This window comes from Ranitomeya variabilis, chromosome 8 (assembly GCF_051348905.1).
Source record: "Ranitomeya variabilis isolate aRanVar5 chromosome 8, aRanVar5.hap1, whole genome shotgun sequence".
Lineage (NCBI taxonomy): Eukaryota > Metazoa > Chordata > Amphibia > Anura > Dendrobatidae > Ranitomeya > Ranitomeya variabilis.
In genome coordinates, this window is record NC_135239.1 from 176,803,045 (window position 1) to 176,828,523 (window position 25,479).

The window sequence follows — 25,479 nt, forward strand, 5'->3', positions numbered from 1 at the left end:
TGTGCTTGGAGCACTGTACACGGATCTGTGTGTTCGGAGCACTGTACACGGATCTCTGTGTTCGGAGCACTGTACACGGATCTCTGTGCTCGGAGAACTGTACACGGATCTCTGTGTTCGGAGCACTGTACACGGATCTCTGTGATTGGAGCACTGTACACGGATCTCTGTGTTCGGAGCACTGTACACGGATATCTGTGATTGGAGCACTGTACACTGATCTCTGTGCTCGGAGCACTGTACACGGATCTCTGTGCTCGGAGCACTGTACACGGATCTCTGTGCTCGGAGCACTGTACACTGATCTCTGTGCTCGGAGAACTGTACGCGGATCTCTGTGCTCGGAGCACTGTACACTGATCTCTGTGCTCGGAGCACTGTACACGGATCTCTGTGCTTGGAGCACTGTACACGGATCTCTGTGCTCGGAGCACTGTACACGGATCTCTGTGCTCGGAGCACTGTACACTGATCTCTGTGTGTTCGGAGCACTGTACACGGATCTCTGTGTTCGGAGCACTGTACACGGATCTCTGTGTTCGGAGCACTGTACACGGATCTGTGTTCGGAGCACTGTACACGGATCTCTGTGCTCGGAGCACTGTACACGGATCTCTGTGCTTGGAGCACTGTACACGGATCTCTGTGCTCGGAGCACTGTACACGGATCTCTGTGCTCGGAGCACTGTACACTGATCTCTGTGTGTTCGGAGCACTGTACACGGATCTCTGTGTTCGGAGCACTGTACACGGATCTCTGTGTTCGGAGCACTGTACACGGATCTCTGTGCTTGGAGCACTGTACACGGATCTCTGTGTTCGGAGCACTGTACACGGATCTCTGTGCTTGGAGCACTGTACACGGATCTCTGTGTTCGGAGCACTGTACACGGATCTCTGTGCTTGGAGCACTGTACACGGATCTCTGTGTTCGGAGCACTGTACACGGATCTCTGTGTTCGGAGCACTGTACACGGATCTCTGTGTTCGGAGCACTGTACACGGATCTGTGTTCGGAGCACTGTACACGGATCTCTGTGCTCGGAGCACTGTACACGGATCTCTGTGCTTGGAGCACTGTACACTGATCTCTGTGTGTTCGGAGCACTGTACACTGATCTCTGTGCTCGGAGAACTGTACACGGATCTCTGTGTTTGGAGCACTGTACACGGATCTCTGTGTTTGGAGCACTGTACACGGATCTCTGTGCTCGGAGCACTGTACACGGATCTCTGTGTTTGGAGCACTGTACACGGATCTCTGTGCTCGGAGCACTGTACACGGATCTCTGTGTTCGGAGCACTGTACACGGATCTCTGTGCTCGGAGCACTGTACACGGATCTCTGTGCTTGGAGCACTGTACACGGATCTCTGTGTTCGGAGCACTGTACACGGATCTCTGTGCTTGGAGCACTGTACACGGATCTCTGTGCTCGGAGCACTGTACACGGATCTCTGTGTTTGGAGCACTGTACACGGATCTCTGTGCTCGGAGCACTGTACACGGATCTCTGTGCTCGGAGCACTGTACACGGATCTGTGTTCGGAGCACTGTACACGGATCTCTGTGCTCGGAGCACTGTACACGGATCTCTGTGCTTGGAGCACTGTACACGGGCAGTGCGCGCAGTACACGGAGCTCTACAGTCACTGGAACTGCTGGAAAAAAAGCGACTTTTTCTGTGTGGGCGGAGTTACCATAATGGAGGCGGGAACTACTTATATGGGCGGGATTAATGTCAAGAGCTACACTTGTCAACGGCGCCAGCTCAGCCTATCAGAGAGCCGGGGCGTGGCTTTTACTTTGTAACACTATAGTTGGCAGAGTGTGCGGCCTAATGACGAGGCGGGAGGAGCCATTCAGCATCAACACAGGGGATGGCGCTGAGAAGGGGGTTGGGCGGCTGTGGAACTCCTGAGTTGTTACGTTCTGAACCTCCCCGTCCTGTAGTGATGTTTACTAATGGAAGCGTCCATGTCCCCCCCTCCTCTCCAGTCCTCACCGCTATGCGCGTCTCCGAGCGGCAGGATTGAGGCTCGGGAGTGACTGAGCGCCGGGCTCCGGGAGTGTCCGCTGTCGTGCCCGGTCTTCTGCGGTGTCCAGCGCAGGATATGTGCGGGGGCTCCGCTCTACAGGACGGAAGAGGTACGGATGAGTGACAGCGGCGGCTGCGGGGAGTGCGGGGCTCCGGCTCTGCTGCTGCGGGCGGCGGGGAGTTTAGAGAAGTCGAGATAAACAGTTTCAGTTGTATCTATCCCGGACGTGTAGTGAGCAGCGGAGGGACATGGGGGGCGTCAGTGTGTGGTCTATATACTGGGGGGGCAGTGTGTGGTCTATATACTGGGGGGGCAGTGTGTGGTCTATATACTGGGGGGGGGCAGTGTGTGGTCTATATACTGGGGGGGGGGGCAGTGTGTGGTGTATATATACTGGGGGGGGCAGTGTGTGGTCTATATACTGGGGGGGGCAGTGTGTGGTCTATATACTGGGGGGGGCAGTGTGTGGTCTATATACTGGGGGGGGGGGCAGTGTGTGGTGTATATATACTGGGGGGGGCAGTGTGTGGTCTATATACTGGGGGGGGCAGTGTGTGGTCTATATACTGGGGGGGGCAGTGTGTGGTCTATATACTGGGGGGGGCAGTGTGTGGTCTATATACTGGGGGGGGCAGTGTGTGGTCTATATACTGGGGGGGGCAGTGTGTGGTCTATATACTGGGGGGGGCAGTGTGTGGTCTATATACTGGGGGGGGGGGCAGTGTGTGGTGTATATATACTGGGGGGGGCAGTGTGTGGTCTATATACTGGGGGGGGCAGTGTGTGGTCTATATACTGGGGGGGGCAGTGTGTGGTCTATATACTGGGGGGGGGGCAGTGTGTGGTGTATATATACTGGGGGGGGCAGTGTGTGGTCTATATACTGGGGGGGGCAGTGTGTGGTCTATATACTGGGGGGGGCAGTGTGTGGTCTATATACTGGGGGGGGGGCAGTGTGTGGTGTATATATACTGGGGGGGGCAGTGTGTGGTCTATATACTGGGGGGGGGGCAGTGTATGGTGTATATACTGGGGGGGGCAGTGTGTGGTCTATATACTGGGGGGGGGCAGTGTGTGGTGTATATATACTGGGGGGGGCAGTGTGTGGTCTATATACTGGGGGGGGGGCAGTGTGTGGTGTATATATACTGGGGGGGGCAGTGTGTGGTCTATATACTGGGGGGGCAGTGTGTGGTCTATATACTGGGGGGGGCAGTGTGTGGTGTATATATACTGGGGGGGCAGTGTGTGGTCTATATACTGGGGGGGCAGTGTGTGGTCTATATACTGGGGGGGCAGTGCGGTGTGTGTATATACTGGGGGGGCAGTGTGTGGTCTATATACTGGGGGGGCAGTGTGTGGTCTATATACTGGGGGGGGCAGTGTGGTGTGTGTATATACTGGGGGGGGGGGCAGTGTGGTGTGTGTATATACTGGGGGGGGGGGGGCAGTGTGGTGTGTGTATATACTGGGGGGGGCAGTGTGGTGTGTGTATATACTGGGGGGGCAGTGTGGTGTGTGTGTATATACTGGGGGGGGGCAGTGTGGTGTGTGTGTGTATATACTGGGGGGGGGCAGTGTGGTGTGTGTGTATATACTGGGGGGGGGCAGTGTGGTGTGTGTGTATATACTGGGGGGGGGCAGTGTGGTGTGTGTGTATATACTGGGGGGGGGCAGTGTGGTGTGTGTGTATATACTGGGGGGGGCAGTGTGGTGTGTGTGTATATACTGGGGGGGGCAGTGTGGTGTGTGTGTATATACTGGGGGGGGCAGTGTGGTGTGTGTGTATATACTGGGGGGGGGCAGTGTGGTGTGTGTGTATATACTGGGGGGGGGCAGTGTGGTGTGTGTGTATATACTGGGGGGGGCAGTGTGGTGTGTGTGTATATACTGGGGGGGGCAGTGTGGTGTGTGTGTATACTGGGGACAATGGTTTGGTGGGTGCTGGGGGCAGTGTGGTTGCAGGTCATGCGGAGTGCGGGCTACATAGGTGATGTGCTGTGGGGTACATGGGGGGCTTGTTGCGGAGCAGTGTGGTATTTGTATGTGGGGCTGTGAGTGACAGGAGACCGGGGGCACAGGCTCCGTAGTGTGTGTGGTTTTGTGGTCTCTGATCGGTGTGGGGGTGATGTCGCTGGGTGTTATATCGGGGTGTAGGAGCCGTTGTATGCTGTAATAACGGCAGCTCTGTGGTTTGTGGCTGCTGGGCACTGGACTATTATGTGACACATTGTAATGTGATGTTTTGGGGGCTCGAGTCAGACTGGTGGGGTACAGGGTGTTATAACATTGGACTTGGGAATATGTAGCTCACCGGAGAATGAGGTGACGGTTTGGGGGCTCTGCTTGTGACGCTCCTCTGTGCCCCACACATCAGTGTCTAGATACCTTGTAAGTTATGCTTTGTCTTTTTTTGGGGGCTGCTCTTTTATTGTAGAGATCAGTGGGAGCCAAAAAAAATCCCGCCAAATCTGTGCTGAGAGGATGCTGCTGGGACACGGCTGCCACATTTGGACACTTTAGCCTTTAGTACTTTACCGCAAACATTGAGTGTATCCCGCATTGGGGCTTGGGCAAGTTGGAATGTTTGCAAAATTTTTACATAAATAAGGGCTTGTTGACATGGGGTGGTTATGCTGCAGATTTTCTGAGCATTCTTTTTTATTATACATATAATTTATCTTTTTTCTACAATTTTTAATTTTTTGCTTTTTTGGTGTAGAATTGGTTTATTTACTCTGTAGATTGCAGAAACCACTTTGCCCCGTCCTCTGGATTTAGTTGTATTTTTTTTTTGTTCAGTGAAAGTTACACAACTCCCAAGAATCTGCAGCGTCCAAATGTTATTTTTCAAGCGCAGCGGTTTTGTGCCAAGATCTAACCCTGTGTATAAACACATTCATATCTTCTGGGTGGAAGAAGAGTCGGTCGGAATAATTTCTGCTTTTACACAGTGCTGTGATTTTTATGAAGCGGCCGTGGGTCTCGTGCAAATCCTAGACTGTGGCGTAGTCGGATGGACGGCCGCCCCTGTGCCGGGCATGTGGTGCCACCTTTATTGATCACTGTCCTGCTCTGTAACCCCTACGTTCAGTGCAGCTCACTTCAGTCTGTCACATTCATTGTTTGCTTTTCTGGCCTTTTTCAGATACTTTCTGGATATATTTACATGCAGTTATTTCCCTCCTCCTTCTAAATATACTAGCTCTTCTTCAGAAATTCTTCAGATTTAACTTTGTCTACAGTTTAAGCAAAAAAAAAAGTATCGCTTTTCGCAAAAAAAAAAAAAGATACCGTATATACTCAAGTATAAGCCGACCCGAGTATAAGCCGACCCCCCTAATTTTGCCACAAAAAACTGGGAAAACTTAATAACTCGAGTATAAGCCTAGGGTGGGAAATGCAGCAGCTACCAGTAAATGTCAAAAATAAACAGAGACCAATAAAAGTAAAATTAATTGAGACATCAGTAGGTTAAATGTTTTTGAACATCCATATTGAATCAGGAGCCTCATATAATGCTCCATACAGTTCATGATGGGCCCATAAGATGCTCCATATTCAAATATGCCCCATATAATCCTGCCTTAAGGTTAATAATGGCCCCGTAAGAGGCTTCATAGACACATTTGCCCAATATAATGCTGCACAAACGTTGATTATGGCCCCATAAGATGCTCCATAAAGATATTTGCCCCATATAGTGCTGCACAAACGTTGATTATGGCCCCATACAGACACTTGCCCCATATAGTGCTGCACAAACGCTATGGCCCCATAAGATGCCCTATATAGTGCTGCACAAATGTTATGGCCCCCATATAGTGCTGCACAAATGTTATGGCCCCCATATAGTGCTGCACAAACGTTATGGCCCCCATATAGTGCTGCACAAACGTTATGGCCCCCATATAGTGCTGCACAAACGTTATGGCCCCCATAGATGCTCCATACAGACAATTGCCCCATTTGCTGTTGCTGCGATAAAAAATTAAAAATCACATATTCACCTCTCCGTCGCTCAGGCCCTCGGCACTTTCGATATTCACCTGCTCCTCGTTCCGGCGCCGCTCCATCTTCAGCGTCTCCCCGTTATACTCACCTGCTCCTGGCGCTGTGAAGTCCCTGCTTCCCTGCAGCTTCCTCCTGTAGTGAGCGGCCAGTCACTGTTACCACTCATTACAGTAATGAATATGTGGCTCCACCTCTATGGGAGGTGGAGCCGCATATTCATTACTGTAATGAGCGGTACCATGTGACCGCTCACTACAGGAAGAAGCTGCCGCGCCAGGGACCGCGCCAGTGAGTATAATTAGACAGCCATCGCTCCCCCTCCCCTGCCGACCCCTGGGTATGACTCGAGTATAAGCCGAGAGGGGGACTTTCAGCCCCAAAAAATGGGCTGAAAATCTCGGCTTATACTCGAGTATATACGGTAATAATAATAGTAATTATATATAATTATTTTTATGAAAAGCGTAACATTTTTAAATAGATTTATTTAAAAAATGTTTCACTTTTCATAAAACATAATAATAATTATAATAATAAATATATATAATATTTATTATAATTTTTTTATGTAAAGCGAAACATTTTTTAAATATTTATTTTAAAATGTTTAGCTTTTCCTTTAAATAAAACAATTATATATAGTAATTATTATTATATATTTTTTTTTATTATGAACAGCGAAACATTTTTTTTTTTAAATTTTTAACCTTGACCGTATATGTTTGCAGCATGCAGAGATTGGACCCTATGTGCTTGTGATTATTTGGCTTTCCAGCTTTAAAACCACAGCCAGTGTCACTTTTCTGTCCTAGTCTAATTGATGTTTCTTAAGGCCGCGTTCACACACAGCGGATCGTGCTCGCAGACAGAACCTGCAGCGGCTCACTTTCAGCTGCTTGACATAGAATCACTTTCATTTGCAGGAAATCGGCCGTGTGGTTTTGCAGGGCGAATCAGACAGAGCTTATTGACTGAGGCACTCGGGGATGCCGTGGTTTTCTGCAGCGTGTGAATACAGTCCAAGGGTTTTTCCCATTTGCACATGGGACCAAATCTGTGAGTTGATCCCTGATGATCGGGGTAATGTAACCCAGCAATGTGTTTGTGGATTATGTACCTGTCATTCCGCACTTGTTTAAGGCCTGTTCGCTAGTATAATCGTTAATTCGATAGTTTTGTCCCCAGCCCATCGCCTCTTGTAAGCAAGGACAATTCAAGGGCCAACATGAATGTTCCAATCTGCTAGAAAATCTGGTTTTGCTCGTTCCCCGTTTGATCACCTGCGTGTTTACATGGCCGATGATTGGTATGAACACCTATCGGTCTGCATAAATGGGCCTTTAAGGGGTAGTCTGGCCTGAGGCTACAAGTCTGCAGTCGAGTACGACTACAGACTTGTGAATCTTCATAATACACTGCTTGGATTTGCCAGCAGCGGCGGGTGCATAACTGCAAGTATGTGATGCAGTCACGTGCCCACTAGACTTTTCCATCCTCCCTCTGTTCACTTGTATTGAGCCATGCTAGACACGTCTAGTCTTCATGTGACTGCGTACTTACACTGGAGAATCCGGGCCGCTCACACACACTGTGAAGATTCACAAGTCTGACTGCAAGCCTGGACAACCCCTTTAAGGCATAACTTGTGCATATCCACAATAAAATGCATAAACCGGGCGGCACAGTCTATTTTATCGGGGTTGTCTCCAGACCGCTACCCTCTGTATGGGTGCTCAGCAGTGATTGATACAGCCCTACAATGCTCGACTTTGGGTGTTCCTCTGAAAAAAGTGACCATCTGTGTAATCCATATATAAGAAGAGACGAGGGCACTCACCAGTCTTCAAAATTCAAGCTTTTATTGGCAACGTTTCCAGATAAAATTCATGGCTGGGAACGACTGAGCCGAAGCTCGTGTGAGCAGGGGAGAACAGGGACAACGGCCGTTTCGCGCTGTGCTTGCGCTTCTATGGATAACTTGTGCATATGCCTTGAATGTAAAAGATGCCACGACCCCCTTTAATTTTCTAAGCTTTTACGTTCAAACTCATGTTATGCTATATGGTTAATCCTACTTATTGCGTTTTGGTTTTCTGCACTGTCCTGGGGGACACAACAAGCTCGGGTGATGGAGCATTGTCTAGGAGGTCAGCAGTAAGTGCTTCTTCTCGCCCTGTATTGGAATGTCTTGTACGTCATCTGATCGGGCACTTTCTGCTGAGCTGTTGGACACCTAAACGAGGTCTGTGGCCAGAACAAACCCTAGAAGAACAACTTCCCTCTGTATATTTCTTTAGAGTTTATTACTTAGGAATCCGCCAAGGATTGTGTTGGCCAGTGTGTGACTTCACTAACTTCTTGCCCCGTCTCCCGGGCTTGTGTACGTCTCACCGGTGAAGCTGGAGCCCAGCGCCTTCTCCTCCTGGTGTCTCTATGTACAGACTTGCTTTGCATACAATGTATCATGGTTACCATTGTTTGCTAGAAGTTCCCTTTACATACTTTCGGCTTGTGCAGTAATGGAGCGCTACGATGTTGTAAGTAATGACATCAGGCTTGAGACTTATGGTATTCACGTGACTTGTGCTTGGGGAAGATGTAATTTTAGTAGCTGGGCGTTCTGTAATAACTCCTCGTGAGTTTTCTGTGACGGCATCCACACGCCCCACCCCCATGACACCTCCGAAACTAGAAGTAACAGGGACCCAAAGAATGCGTTATATTAACGAGCCGTTTATGGTCCATGTAACTAATGTGACTAAAACATATTCATTAAGTCATAAAAAGTTAGGCAGCTTTTTAATCGTGATGACAAGATCTCTGCTTGCAGTCAGTGAATGTTTTTGATGTCGTTCAGAGGCTGAAATCCAGTCTGAATCTAAATCTCATTCACTTCTGCCCTTCATCCTCGCAGCTGGATGTCTGCTTCTGGGCCAAATCCTGACTGATAAACTCCAAGTTTTTTTTTAAGGATTGACCACAGGTTCTTAAACGGATTGAGATCTGGGAAGTTCCCTGGCCATGGACCCAAAATGTCAATGTTTTGTTCACGGAGACACAAAGTTACCTCTCTTGCCTTGTGACATAGTCTCCATCAAGCTGAAAAAAAGCATTGTTCATCACTAGTGGTGAGCGAGCGTGCTCGGCTGTCGTGTTCTTGGAGAATGCTCGGGTGTTATCAGAGTGTCTTCGGGGTGCTCGAGTAATATTTTCGAGTCCCTGCGGCTCCATAATTTGTGCTGTTCTATAGTCCTCTATATCAGGGCTGTGGAGTCGGAGTCCATTTTGGTGGAGTTGGTGTCATGGAAATTGAGTAGTCGGAGGTTTGGCTTACCGACTCCACAGCCCTGCTCTATAGTCGAATCACCATACTTTCTGCCAAATTTCAATCTATCCTTTGTGTTTTTCTGGCTAGAAGTGGCTTCTTACCTGACACCAGGCCAGCGTTCACTAACCCTCAGCTCACTGTGTGTGTATGGACTGACAACTGCCTGCTGCCATGCCTGAACAAGCTCTGCACTGGAGTTAATCCCTTAGCTGAGTCCTCTTTAGAGACTGTCCTGGCTCTTGCTGGACTTTCTTGTGTACCTGGAAGCCTTCTTCACAACAATTGAATCTTTAAAGTTCCCGATGATCGGATTAATGGTTGATTTAAGGGCAAACTTGCAAGCAGCAATGTCCTTGCCCGTAAAGCCCTCTTGATGCATAGCAATGATGATTGCACGTGTTTCCATCTATGGTAATCATGGTTAATAAAAGAAAATTATTTCAAGCACGTCCACCTATTTTAAAGCAACCAGGCTTCTCTTTTATAAATCAATCAGCATGACAGAGTAATGTCAGCTACCTTGTCCTTGTTGATACTTTCTCCTGAGCTAATGAGATGAACTCTGTATTGATATAAGCGGATCATTTTGTGGCAGGGCCATATTTTTGTGGGAGTGACCATTTTTCCTTTTTTTTTTTTTTTTTTCTTTTGGTCCATTAATTTTGTCTGTCCAGTTCTAACGGTTTAGCAATCTTGAACTTAGGGGTGTTGTTATTCCCTCTGGGGCAAGGGATAGCTGGTAAATTGGTCTGGCCAGTTTACATACATGGTTCTTAGTCCCGTTCAATGCTCCTCTTCTCTAAGTACTCTGGAGTTTTCCTGCATTGGGACGTTGTATATATTTACGTATGTCACAAAATGTTCTTTCCTATAGGCGACCCTTCTCTTAAAGTGTACGTTTCCTCCGAAGTCTTTACACATTACATCCTGTTTCTTTTGTACTTTGACTTCCTTGGGCATTATTGTTATAACGTTATTCTGGTCATCTCAGGATAATCGCCCCTGTATGGTTTTGACCTAGTCACAGCAGAGAAAAGGGCTTCTTTTTTCTTCTTCAGAAACAGCACCCACATCTGTGCATTGTCTGTGTCTGGTATTGCAGTGTACGCCCATTCATGTAAGGATGAGCTGTATTACCAGTGTTGCTAGTTTTGTCCCCCAATCCAGAATAAATAAACGTTCTGTTGGCTTTTGGGCTGGATTGGATTTGGTGTAACCCCATTGAACTGTTTTGGGTGATTTCAGATCTAGAGTATGGACAATGATGTCCTGAATGGTCGCGGGTAGTGTTGAGCGATACCGTCCGATACTTGAAAGTATCGGTATCGGAAAGTATCGGCCGATACCGTCACAGTATCGGAATCCAATCCGATACCGATACCCGATACCAATACAAGTCAATGGGACTCAGGTATCGGACGGTATTCCTGATGGTTCCCAGGGTCTGAAGGAGAGAAAACTCTCCTTCAGGCCCTGGGAACCATATAAATGTGTAAAAGAAAGAATTAAAATAAAAAATATCGCTATACTCACCTGTCCGACGCAGCCGGGACTTCAGCGAGGGAACCGGCAGCGTTGTTTGTTTAAAAATCGCGCTATTACTTGGTTACGTGAATTCCCGGCTTGTGATTGGTCAGGTCGGCCATGTTGCCGGGACGCGGACCAATCACAGCAAGCCGTGACGAAATTACGTCACGGCTTGCTGTGATTGGTCCGCGTCCCGGCAATATGGCCGCCCTGACCAATCACAAGCCGGGACGTCACGGGAGGCTGGACACGCGCTCATTTTAAAATGGGCGCGTGTCCAGCCTCCCGTGACGTCACGGCTTGTGATTGGTTGCGCCGCGATCAACCAATCACAAGCCGGGAGGCTGGACGCGCTCATTTTGAAATGGGCGCGTGTCCAGCCTCCCGTGACGTCACGGCTTGTGATTGGTTGCGCCGCGATCAACCAATCACAAGCCGGGAGGCTGGACGCGCTCATTTTGAAATGGGCGCGTGTCCAGCCTCCCGGCTTGTGATTGGTTGACCGCGACGCAACCAATCACAAGCCGTGACGTCACGGGAGGCTGGACACGCGCCCTTTTTAAAATGAGCGCGTTTCCAGCCTCCCGTGACGTCACGGCTTGTGATTGGTTAATGGCGGCCATGTTGCCGGGACGCGGACCAATCACAGCAAGCCGTGACGTATTTTCGTCACGGCTTGCTGTGATTGGTCCGCGGCCCGGCAACATGGCCGCCCTGACCAATCACAAGCCGGGACTTCGCGTAACCATGTAAAAGCGGGAATTTTAAACAAACAACGCTGCCGGTTCCTGCGCTGAGGTCCCGGCTGCGTCGGAGAGGTGAGTATAGCGATATTTTTTATTTTAATTCTCTATTTTACACATTTTAACATTAATGTTGTTCCGATACCCGATACCCGATACCACAAGAGTATCGGAATCCCGGTATCGGAATTCCGATACAGCAAGTATCGGCCGATACCCGATACTTGCAGCATCGGAATGCTCAACACTAGTCGCGGGTCTTCTGACCTGACCTCGGCAGCCTCATAGTCATGTATAGATCATTGAGTTTGGGTCAGGAGACCCACGGCCAGTCTGGACATCCCGATCCCCACTCAGACCTTGCATGTTGGACTACATGATTTGCCATGAATGCCTATAGGTTGGAAAAAGCCTTTCACCAAAACCTCCGATCCTCTTTTCTCCTTGTATGTAGCTCTTCTCCGTTGACCCGTACAGTCAGTGGACTTTGTTCCTTCAATTGTCCTCGAGATGAGGCTTCCTCAGTCATAGAAAAATATTACACATCATGTTGGTTTTCCCTCATATTATAGAAAAAAAAAGTCCTATGTTCACTAAAGAAAGTTGTTTCCTCTTCTTGAGGAGACCTATTCCGTTTTTCCTCCTGGCATTGCCCTAAAAACTTTCTGCCAGTTGGGATTTCCACAAGGATCTTGACCCATGACAACATATATCCATGCACATCGCTTTCCATTTTGTATATGTCGGTGCCATTAGCTTCTTTTATATGATTCTCGGTGTTCTTTATCCAACACATTGCACCATCCATGGTCCAACCTATGGCTTCATATTTCGCACCAATGTCGTGCTGTATCCATGAGCATGTAGGCTGTACGAGTCTGCTGAATGTATGGCCCCCCCTGTGTACTTTACATGGCAGGCAGCCAGTGTTTTGTCTGGCATGTACAGGTCTCTCTCTTTTTATATGTATGTCTCAGACGGTGATCTGTGCCCTGACATGTAGCTCACTGCCATGTTTCTCATGTGGTTGTGCATCAGACAGGAATGCGAGATCAGCCTTTGAATAGGTTCAATGTCACTGTAAAACCCCCATTTAATCCCCTCCTTTTTTACCTGGTTTAGGTGAACTATTAGATGTAGGAGTAGACCACACAGACCCCATTACAGTTTAGTATACATACCGCAGGTGCTCTAGGAATGGATAACTAGGGTTGTAAAGAGAGAGTATGAGTAATTCCTCCATTTTTAATATTTTTTTCTTTGCGTTTGGTCCTATTTTGCCTTTTACAATTAAAACTGTGACATATACAGTAGAAAGAAATCTGTTTCTCAAGACTTCCTCAACCTTATTGTCCTATCGTTGCTGCAGCTGGAGCCTCTCCCCTTCTTTGCCTTGTTTGTAGGACTGAAAATCACTAACCCCACCTCACTCTCTCATGAGCCACTAACTGAAGATTAACCCGTTTCATAGGATTTCTGCCAAATTCTGTTTCAGAATCATGTCGAAAATGCTGCAGACTAAGTCGAGTCAAGACCAGCTTATAAATCGGACTGAGATCGCAAGGCAGTACACGGACTGGCCAGTGGCTCTCCTGGGAGGGGGCGATCAGGGGAACGGCGCGGCACATGCACCCTGAGATAGCAGAAGAATGGGCTGCTGCTCGTCCTCACACTCCACATGGACTGGGTCACGGTTTAGCTGCGTGCGTGTAATCCTAGCCTCTTGTCCTTGTGAGTGTTTTCAGGAGCCGCTCTTGGGATTCTCTCTTTGTCTGAATAGATAGTGAATTCGACTGAGACTTTTACCCATCCTGGAGCCAGAGTCAAGATTTGTTATTTGGCTGCTTCATCTGGGTTTATTTGTAGTGTTATACAACTGTGTGTAATGCTGCCAATTTATCTTTGTTTTACCAGATTTAAAATATATATATATATATATATATATATATATATATATATATATATATATATATATATATATATATATATATATATATATATATATATAATATTCCAAATAACTGGATTTTTACACTGAAATTGTGGGTTGCGGACTGGAGTGAGATTTCTGGCTTAGGCTGCTTTCACACATCAGTTTTTTGCCATTGGGCAGAATCTGGAGAATTTGGGGAAAAAAACAGATCCATTGGAAATTGTGAAAAACTGATGCAACGGATCAGAGAGAGAGAGACTCCAGAATGGAAAATGCATGTTTTTAAATAAACAAACAAACAAAAAAAACGAATCCATCCCGGATTCCATCGCTTAACCTCACATTTCACCCGTGTTTTTTTTTTTTTGTTTTTTTTGCCGAAACAGTTGCTGTCTGTTTTTTCGCCAGACAGAAAAAACATTCCTATGTCAGTTTTCTCCGGCCGCCGGAAAACGGATTTTCGACGGATCCGGCAATAAACGGATGAAACGTGAGGCCATCCTTCTCAATTCGGCACTAATACAAGTCTATGAGAAAAAAAGGATCCGGCGACAACTTTTGCCGGATTATGGAACACCATAGCTTTTTTTTTTTTTTTCTTTACTGTATGACATCCGTTTTGCATTCGTTTTTATATTCACTCTATCTTTAAAAACTGAAGATAAATTGACCAAACTTTCTTTTTTTTCTTCTTCTCATTGGCACTTTGCAGTGGGTTAACTTAAAATCTAATACAAAATGATTGTCTTGTGTTTTTAATGGGAGTCGAATGGTCAATTCTGATCCACAAAAGCGGGTGAGATTGGGACATGCCCTGAACTTAAATAGAATGGCCCCCCAAGGCTTTGTCGGTCGGGGTCCTCGTGTGATCGGCGTTGGTCGGGGTCCTCGTGTGATCGGCGTTGGTCGGGGTCCTCGTGTGATCGGCGTTGGTCGGGGTCCTCGTGTGATCGGCGTTGGTCGGGGTCCTCGTGTGATCGGCGTTGGTCGGGGTCCTCGTGTGATCGGCGTTGGTCGGGGTCCTCGTGTGATCGGCGTTGGTCGGGGTCCTCGTGTGATCGGCGTTGGTCGGGGTCCTCGTGTGATCGGCGTTGGTCGGGGTCCTCGTGTGATCGGCGTTGGTCGGGGTCCTCGTGTGATCGGCGTTGGTCGGGGTCCTCGTGTGATCGGCGTTGGTCGGGGTCCTCGTGTGATCGGCGTTGGTCGGGGTCCTCGTATGATCGGCGTTGATACTACCTGGTGTTCCGCGTTCTATTTCTTCTGCTGGAAGAAGCTGCAGCCGGGTGATTGCACAAGCGGAGGTGTGAGGCTCCATGGCAGGACGCTGCCCGCTCACCCGCCCGATGCCAGATGTGCATATTTCCATTCCTCCGGAGCAGCTGATTACGGCTCTTGTACTTTCCGCAGAACACGTGCTCTGGATCGCGTCCCAAGTAAACACCAGCAGCTCGGCCTTTTTGCGCATAAGAGATGTTATAGGACTCGCATTTGACATTCTATATAAATGTTATTTGAAGGTTTTTTTTGTTTTTCTTTTTCTTCTTACTGTTCAACATGGAGACATCTTTGTCGTCTTTGTCCTCTGTTATATGTACTGATGTGGAGCGTTGTACGCGACCAAGCCTTTGACATTTCACAAGCCTGTGATCACAGCAGAGCGCTTCTTGCAATACTTTCCTTCCTTTCGGTGATGATAAAAATGAAATTGTGTTATTAAGCAAAAGGCGTTGGTGCAGCCGGCGTTCAGATGTTATGTGACGCAGCAAGAGCTTGTATGCACAATGTTCTGCCGGTCTGCGCTGGGGCCTATGAATACTGGCGTAACCCATATAGGTGGCCATTACATTGTGCGGACCCCTGTGGGTATAATTATTCACATATTTTACCTGCATATACTTCAACGGGCTCCTCTCATCGTTGATGGAGTGCAGGTTCCCTAAACCTGGGTGGCTTCAACAATCTGGCCAGCTTCAGCGCAGCACTTACAAGCTCTATAGCAAAGAGCTTGTAAGCACTTAGCTTCTTGTCTAGGAGGCTGTGACAGACTGCAGCGGTAATGTGCAATACACTATTGAATTAAAAATCCCTGCAGTCTTGAAGAAAACTCCTTACAAGCACTTTGCAATTTGAGACCACCCCTTTAAATGGTATCCGTCAGCAGGTTTTTGCTATGTAATCTGAGAAGAGCATGATGTAGGGGCTGAGACCTTGATTCCAGCGATGTCACTTACTGGGCTGCGTTTAGCGGTTTCAGTATATTCAGTGTATTATCAGCAGGAGATTATCACAACAGGACTAGGTGGCTCATGCCTGCTGGTCCATCCAGTCAGCACATGTATTAAGTACTTCTTAATATCTGGTAGAATTGTCAATTTTCACTTTTTTTTTTTTTTTTCATCTCCACAAAAGTAGGGAAGTGAATGGCTTTTTTTTTTTACACGACTGCCTAAACAAGCTACGGAAACTGAAGTCATGTATAGTATAGCGCTCTGCTGCCCGGATGGGTGGCATTCCTCCACAAGGTGATCCGTGGGATTGATGGCGTCAGCTGCTGTTGTCTATACCCTCTACTACATTGACCTTGCCGTACGTCACTAATTCCCTCTCTTTTGTGAATTGTTAAAGGGGTTGTCAAGTTTAAAAAAAAAAAAAAAAAAAGTGTCCCATTTTCTTCTATAAGCATCCGTCACTCCAGCTCCACTTCAAACTTGTGCTCAACATTTTAGGAGTGTTTCTTGTGTCTGCACATCATTAGGGCTGCTTGTGTAGGAGCCAGGCCCACTACTCGGTGCAATAGCTGAGCCAGCCCCCTTCTCTGTATAGTCACAAGTCATGACTGAGACAAAGGATGATCCTAGCTATTGAATTGAGCCACCCAACCAGCCCCCTTCTCACACACACACACACACACACACACACACACACACACACACACACACACACACACACACACACACACACACACACACACACACACTGCAAAAAAAAAAAGAAAAACTGTAACCTGATCCTTAAGTGATTCGCTAACCTGTCTTCATTGAAGACAATTTTTATTTTATTTTATTTTTTTAGTGAAGTCGGGGGGAATGATCATCGGTGGAAGTGAAGGGTGGAGGAGTCTTGTAGGAGGGAAGAGAAACTTTTTTTTTTTTTTTTTTAAAGCGATATTTTGCAGTTTCTTGTCTTCACCTTTTATTTTCTTAAAAAAAAAAAAAAAGAAAAAATATATATAAATAAAAAAAAAAGGCTACTTTTTTATGTTTTTATTTTAAGGTTAACTGGTTGATGACTCGCACACTGTTACTTCAGGATGAGCATAGACGTCCTCTTGGTTGAAAACTGATGCAAAACTTCGAAATAACATGGATGCATCATGTCCCGATTTCGGACTACCAGTCCTTTTTTGCACTGAACTGTCAAGTTTAATTTTTTTTTTTTTTTTTTTTTTTCTTGTGCTCCATGGTTATATAGAGGATTGAGGAGCGAAGAAAAAATTCAGATAAGAGAAGCTCTCCCATTGGACTGTCAGAATGAGTTCACTGACAGATTCTTAGTTAACTCCTCCTGCATCAGCTATAAGAAGGTGCGAAATGGAGCAATATTGTTTATGAAACCAAATTGCAATTTTTTTTTTTTTTTTATCCAAAAATACATCCATTAAAGTAAGAACAAAAAAAAAAATAATTGTCTCCAACAGTGGATTAATGAATCGGGCCCAATGTGTTTGATTGGGCCAAAGTCAATACTTCGAGGGGGGCTGCCGTTTTACTTGGTGGTGAAGGAAGGACTGTTCTACTGTGATAGCAAAGCAACATTTATTTTAGTTTGAAGAAGAAAAAATTGACGCCGTCTGCCCACAGTTATTTGTGCAGTGCGCAGAGGGGCCCGCAGGCCCTCCGGGGGACATGACTGCTGACACCGCGGAGGGAATGTTTCCTGTAGATAGTCGAAGTCTTGACAATCTCACGGAACGTTTCACCAGTGAAATACAAATGGCACCATGGCTGCAACGTGGGGAGGATAAGCTGGTGGTCCAACTGGGGGGCAACTACGACTTATCCGCGTAGGCAGAGAGCCCGCCGCCCGGACAGCCGTGCACCAAGGACCGGAGAATCTTCTCTAAGTTCTTCGGGTCACACAGCGAGATTGACATCTCGAGCCGCCAATGTCCGAAAATCACATTCTGTAAAAGTCTTACCGGCACTCGCAGTCCAGCCGAAAATGCTGATGCTCTGCCGGCACGCAGAACGCCCGCTCGGATTATTTGTGTCACTGCCAGGCCGCTAGCTGCTGTTTTTAGCCGTCCCACCCGGTCTCAGGAGATCCGTCACTGAAAACTTGCCTGCTTGAAAGGTTAAAATGCTCCCTGCCAAGTACGTCTACAGCACTTTTCTTCTTCTTTTTCTTTTTGTTCACTAAAATCTCAAGTATTATATTAGATTCTTTGTTTGTTTGTTTTTTTTTTTTTTTGCTTTTTGGTCCGTAATCGCATATCACAAGTGCAGTAATTGCACCCGTCAATCAGACTCCAGCTTATCAGGTTAGGGTATGAGAAGCCGTACTCTACATCCGCACTAGTTTATAAACCTAGGACAATAATTACCTTCTTTCTACCATTATGTTCTTTTATGTAACTTGCCAGCTGTCCGTGAAGTCATGCTTTAGTCGTGGAGGGAAGTGTTGGGAAGGCATCAAAGTGGTTCTTCCATCTCCTAGATAGGGAATGACATAGATGCGAGTCCCACTGCCGGCATTTATCTCAAGACCAAGATCCCAGGACCAAGGTTCTGTTGGTGTTGGAAAGGTGGCGGCGCGCGTTTCTTTTTCTCAGGAACTATGGAGGTGATCAGGCGGTGATAAACTCTATGGATGTATTCCAATCTCGTACATTTATCGCATAGTCGCCACATATGCTCTAAACATGTGGGAGATGCCGATCCCACCGGCCATACCTTCATGCATCCCGAAAACAGGGCCCGAAATGCGTGTCGGTGATGAGGTGGTTGGTATAATTATTCATTTTTCTATGTGCAATCAGACCACCTCTCCACTAAAAGATGCTCTGTTATTAAAATAGGTGCAGGTCCCATAGGTGGGGACTGGCACCTACTCTACATTTATAGCCTACCCTGTGCATATATTATAAATGCACAAAATGGGAATACCCTTAATAACCCTTTTAATGTCTCAAACAATCTCATCATTTTCAGAGGCTGCGCTGTTTAAGAAAAAAAATAAAATAAAAAATAAATATAACTTACCTTGCAGACCTATAAGCTGAAAACAAGGCAGATTGCTGGGAAATTTCACATTCCCTCTATCGTACAGGGTATTGAATTATTAAAGGGAATCTACCTTTATTTGTCTTTTTTGTTGTTGTTTTTTTTTCTATGTAATCTGAGAGCAGCCCTTACTGGGCTGTGTATTGTTGTCTTAATAAAATCAGTGTTTTATCAGCAGGTGATTATCACTACAGGACTAGGTGTCTTGTGCCTCCTAGTCAACTGCTGTGTTGCTCCACCCCACCACTGATTGGCGGCTTTTTGCCAATCAGAGGTGTGGGCGGGGTTATACACAGCTCAGCAGTCCAAGCTCTGCTAGATCTGCAGCAGACAAAAACAGGGATTGTATCAAAAGTACAGCACCTAGTAAACTAAGTGATATGTCACTGAAACCGGGATCTCGGCACCTACATCATGCTGCTAACAGATTCCCTTTAAAAAAAAAAAAAAAAGTGTGCTGTAAAGCGCTATGGAATTAATGGTGCTATATAAGTAAGTAAAATAAATGTTATTCTAAAAGGATAATGTGAGAACTACATAACATTCACTAGTAAACTTGTTTCCACCTTTTAGCAAATGCACCATCCCAATAAAGCACAAGTTTCACCCCGGGGTAATGCATCTACCTCTGTATTTAAATAGTTGGTGCCTCCGTCCTGAAGCAATGAGCGCAGAGGCCTAAAATAGACTCCAAATACTACAACTTGTGTTGGGTAATGCTAGATATGACCACAGGCTCCAAGATTCATCTACTATTCCAGGAGCACGGCTAATGTTAGTTCATGAAATGCGACTGTCTGCATATCTCCCATCTGATATCTTCTGAGACGTACGACTTATTTTGCCTGTCCAGCAGAGAGACGGCTTGTGTTCTGCTAGAGCTATATAGTCAACTATTTATTAAATAAATAAAAAAAAAAAAAAAAATAAGCCAGGATTTATTTCGTACCTGTGCAGCCAGGTTCACTTTGGGCAATAGTGGCTCCGTTGTGAAATGCGTTGCAAAAACTCACACAAGACCCCACCGACCAATGTGTTAGTGCATTTTCAGGCACTTGAGTGTAATTGTAACCTCTGTGTTACATGACAGCAGATGACTAATGACCGTGACAGATGGACACAGCCTTAGAAGATGGCGGTGTCAGTCCCGCTCACCCAGCTGGTACACACGTGGACCCCTCAGGGCACCGGTGACCGCTGCAACAAGCTGTCCCATCCTCCATTTAACATCACTTTCACTTAAGTACTAACCAGAAGTATCTCCTGGTCTTTTGTACATGGATCTTTCTGGTAAGAAGGAAACAAGACAACTCTTTAAGATCTGAAATCTTTTATGGATCCAGTATTTTGGGTCCAGTTTTTGCAATTTTTCCTGCAATACATCTTTACCTGGGGATTTAATGAGTGTCGGTTCAAGGCTACGTGCACACGTCATCTTTTTCGGGTGGAAACTGTTGAAAAAGGAAAAAAAAATCTATTTCCTTCTCACCCCAAATGGGGGTGGTCTTTCTTGTCCTTCCTCATTCTCGGATCCTCTACCAGAGGCCTGGGAGTTTGAGGGTTGTTCCCAGCATTGTGCTTTTCTGGACAGAGAGCTCAGATGTTGCTCCTGGGATCTGTTGTAGCCATTCTTCCAACTTAAGGGTCACTGCTCCAAGTGCTCCTATCACCACTGGAATCACTGTTGCCTTCACCTTCCACATCTTCTCCAGTTCTCCTTTGAGGCCCTGGTATTTCTCCAGCTTCTCATATTGCTTCTTTCTGATGTTGCCATCACTTGGCACTACCACATCTTTTATCATTGCTATCTTCTCATTCTTGACTACTATCACAATGTCTGGTTGGTTAGCCAACACCTGCTTATCGTCTGGATCTTGAGGTTCTACAGGATTTTAGCCCTTTCATTCTCCACCACTTTTTCTGGGGTCTCCCACCTGGACTTGGGGGGACTTGGCCCATATACTGTGCAGATGTTCCTGTACACAATTCCTGCTACTTGGTTGTGGCATTTGGTATACGCTGTTCCTGCTTGCATTTTGCATCCTGCCACTATGTGTTGGACCATTTCAGAGGTTTCTTTGCATAGTCTGCACCTTGTGTCTTGTCTTGTGTGGTAGATTCCTGTTTCTATGGATCTGGTATTTAGTGGTTGCTCTTGTGCCGCTATGATTAGTGCCTCTACTGTCTGAGTCCCGCTTTCTCCAGCCATTGGTAGGATTTCTCCATGTCAGCCACCTCCATTATCTGTCGACTAGATGGTGGCCCGATTCTAACGCATCGGGTATTCTAGAATATGCATGTCCACGTAGTATATTGCCCTGCGACGTAGTATATTGCCCCGCGACGTAGTATATTGCCCCGCAACGTAGTATATTGCCCAGCCACGTATGTCACAGGTTAAAAAATAAACATACTCACCTTCCGAGGGGCCCCTTGTAGTTCTGTCACCTGTGTCCGGTTCAGGCGGCAGCTCCCGGTCCGAGGGTGTGATGACGTCTCGGTCACATGACTGTGACGTCACGGCTGGTCCTTCTCGCGTAGGCGCGCAGGGCCTGTGATGTCGCGGTCACATGACTGTGACGTGATGGCAGGTCCTTGTTGCACACCAACCTCAGCACCGGAACCTGCCGCTTGCATGGACCGGTCACCGAAGGGTCGGAAAGGCGGCGGAAGGTGAGTATATAATTTGTTGTTTGTTTTTTTTTTTTTACTATCATTTTTAACATTAGATGTTTTTACTATTGAGGCTGCATAGGTTAAAACTTGGTCACACAGGGTTAATAGTGGCGGTAACGGAGTGAGTTACCCGCGGCATAAAGCGGTCCGTTATTGCTGGCATTAACCCTGTGTGAGCCGTGACTGCTGGGAGTATGGAGCGGGGGCCGGGCACTGACTGCAGGGGAGTAGGGAGGGACTAATCGGACTGTGGCCATCGCTGATTGGTCGCGGCAGCCATGACAGGCAGCTGGCGAGACCAATCAGCGAATGAATATCCGTGACGGAAGTACCCCTTAGACAAATAAATATATATATATATATTACATTCCATGCAGCGGCTTGTCTTGCCGTGGCGCTTCATGTTCCTGTTCTTCCTTCCAGATCTGTTGTTGTCTTAGGCTTTCTCTCCGCATCTCATCTTTTGGTGCCATTTTCCTGATGTATTCCTGGATCCTCCTTATTTCATCTGTGATGGTGGTTTGGATGCTTATCAAGCCTTGACCACCCACCTTTCTGTTGGTATACAATCTGGGTGTTAGACTTAGGGTGGAGACCTCCATGCATTGTGAGGAGCTTTCATGTCTTCACATCTGCAGCTTCCATCTCTTCTTTTGGCCAGCACACTATGCCAGCAGGGTATCTGATAACTGGCAGGGCATATATATTGATGGCGTGGATTTTATTATTCCCATTGAGCTGGCTCTTCAGGACCTGTCTTACCCTTTGATGGTATTTGAATGTAGCTGCTTTCCTTGCCTCCTCATCATGGTTACCATATCCCTGTGGGATGCCGAGGTTCTTTTAGAAAGCCTGTGTATCTGCTATGTGCCCTGCTGGTAATTTCAATCCATCAGTCTTGACTACCTTGCCTCTCTTTATTACCAACCGGCTGCACTTCTCCAGTCCGAAGGACATCCCAATGTCTTCTCTGTAGATCCTTGTCAGGTGGATCAGTGAATTGATGTTTCATTCGTTTTTTCCATACATCTTGATGTCATCCATGTAGAGGAGGTGGCTGATGGTGCTTCCACTCTTGAACTTGTATCCATAGCCAGACTCCGTAATTATCTGACTGAGGGGGTTCAAGTCAATGAGAAAGTTTAAAACATGTCCGGATGTTCTTCTGAGCATTTTTCCATCTTTTTTTGCTTTATGTAACTGCTAGTGGTTCCTTCATTATTCAATGGAGTGAAAAAAAAAAAAAACGACTGTAAAACAACAAAGAACAAAAAGACCTCACAAAAACCATGAGCAAATACTTTACAAAAAAAAGAGTCCTGGTGGCCAAAACACTCAGGAAATGACTGAATAAACAACACAAGACAATTCAGGACAAAAAAACTACAGCGTTTTCTGAAGCGTCTTCTGTTAGAAAAACTTTTATTCACCTGAGTTTAAAAGACTGATTGTGCACAGAGCCAAGTGTCAAACGTTTGTCCATGAGCGTGGATTAGGCCGACTGATGCTAGTTCGGGATGCAGCCTTTGGTCAACCACATCCAAAGTCCCAAATTATTTCTTTGTAAGGTCAATCTCTGGTATTAAAAAGGTTGACCAGCGCTGCAGTCCAGTACTTCAAGGCCGTGTTCACACGATGAGGTGTTGTTGAGTTTTAGATATTGCAGATTTTCTGCGCCCAATGAGTAACATAGGTTGCTTTCATTTTTTAAAAAAAATATGCTGCCTAAAATACTCTCCAAAAACTTATCTTGGGAATGTGTCTGAATGTCACCATGTTGTGGCTGGTGAGGCTCAGGAGAAGAGTTGAGTAGATTTCATTCATCTATTTGTTTACCGCACTAGAGGTGAAATCGAAATTGCCGAAACTCTGATGACCCCACCCAAGGATGTCTTATTCACTGTCCAAAATCTGCTGTATAGTGATGAGGGGCGAGAACCTCAAATCAGCTGCCTGTAGATGGGTCTGGCCTGACCGAGCTCCCTGGTCTTACGGCAAGGCTCGTTAAAGAATTGGGCTTTGACTGCATCCATAACTTCTCCTTGGGAACAGTCTTGGGCAGGAGTGGTCGTCACGAGACTACGTTTTGAAGAATGCCTCAATTCTCTGCATTTGTCACTAAAGATTTATTCTCCAGGAGACGTTAGTCACTGTGATGTCACATATTCCTGCTCCTACGAGAACCATTAAGGAACTGCGTCTGTAAACACGTTTGTTGGCATCGGTGTAAAAGCTCCATGTGAGTTTATACAGACAGCGCTGTATAAACGGTTTTATCTCCGCAGCCCCCTGAAGACGGGCTGGAGTAAGTGTAAAAGCCGTGTACCTGCGGTCAGAGCGACATCATTGCCCGTCCATTGTTCTCTAGTCTCTTCTTGTAAGTATGTGGAGCTCATTTCAGGGGCTCAATAGTAATTGGACAAATTAATTTTATTATAAATAAAATGTACATTTCTAATACTTTGTAGAGAATCTTTTGTAGGCAATGCCTGTCTGAAGTCTGGTTTAGACATTCATGGCTTCCAATGTGTTTCCTCCTTTCAGACCTTTACTGCAATGACTTGAGTTGTTTCTTGTTTGTTGGTCTTTCTGCTTTGTTTTATCTTAATCTTCTGAAATGCGGCTCGATGGGGTTGAGATCTGGTGATGACTCGACCATTGCAGAATATTCTACTTCTTTGCCTTAAACTCCTCTGTTGCTCTCACAGGATGTTTTGGGTCATTGTCTGTCTGTACTGTGAAGTGTCATCCAATCAACCTTGCTGCACTTAGTTGCCTCTGAGCAGAAAGAATCGCCCTGTACATTTCAGTATTCATCTGGCTGCTTCTGTCTTCAGTCACATAATAAACACTAGTGACCCGGTGTCACTGGCAGCCATGCATGCCCATACCATCACACTGCTTCCACCATGTTTTACAGAGTGTGTGCTGTGCTTTGTTTCCTGAGCTATTCCAAGCCTTCATACTTTATGCTTCCCATTATTTGTTACAGGTTGATCTTAGTTTCATCTGTCTAAAGAATTATTTTCCAGAACTGGGTGGCTTATTTTTCTATTTTTAAGACTGATTTAAATGGTTTGCACTTTGTGGTGAACCCTTTGTATTTGCTCTCATGAAGTCTTCACTTTAGACTAGAATTAGATACTGAAACACCTACATCCTGGACAGTATTCTTGATTTGGTGAATGTTGTGAAGGTTTTTTTCTTCACCATGGAAAGGATTCTGCAATCATCTACCACTGTTCTCTTCGGTGTCTGTCCTAGCCTTTTTGAGTTCCCAAAAACACCAGTGCACTTTTCTTTTTTTTTTTTTTTTCTTTTTTTCTAGAATGTAGAAAACTGATTTTTGCTATCTCTCTGATGGATTTTTTTTTTCAGACTAGTTGTACTTTCTCTTCCATTGAGAGCTACTTTGACCGCATGTTGTGGGTTCAAAGCAACAGCTTCCAAAAGCAAATGCCACACTTGGAATCAGCTCCAGACCCTTTACCTGCTTAACTGATGATGGATTAATGGAATAGCCCATGCACCCCTTTTAAAGAGCTTTTAAGATAGTTGTCTAATTACCTTTTTCGCGTTTAAAAAGAGGCAGCTGCATATTAAAGAACTGTAAATCCTAAACCTTTTTTCCAGTTACTCAAATTAAAGCTGAGTCTTCACTTTAAGCCCGTATTGATTATATAACTGTATCTTGAATATGTTTATTTAAACGGCTAAAATGCCAAAACTTGTCACTGTCCAACTATTTCTGGACATAACTGTTTATTATCCAGTATGAATATTTGGTTAATTTATCAACTTTCATAGGAATTTGGGAAAGTTTAGAAATATTTAGTTTTAATATATATTATGCTCTATTTATCTTCAGGTGCTATTTAAGTAGTGATTTTTTTTTACAACAGTAAATTAAGTTATTTCTTGTTATTGGCCAGTTATA

At 45.9% G+C, this 25,479-nt stretch overlaps 1 protein-coding gene across 4 annotated transcripts in view; it reads left to right on the plus strand.

Annotated features, from left to right (window-relative positions):
• Positions 1-1,756: 1,756 nt before the first annotated feature.
• Positions 1,757-25,479, plus strand: part of RAF1 (Raf-1 proto-oncogene, serine/threonine kinase) — a 71,462-nt gene continuing 47,739 nt past the window's right edge. The window contains exons 1-2 of one of the 4 annotated variants that reach the window (XM_077276143.1): positions 1,757-2,148; positions 6,977-7,109. The gene's annotated coding sequence lies outside the window, so the exon portion shown is untranslated. The remainder of the gene's footprint in view (positions 2,149-6,976; positions 7,110-25,479) is intronic. The other 3 variants (XM_077276145.1, XM_077276146.1, XM_077276142.1) reach the window with 3 other exon arrangements.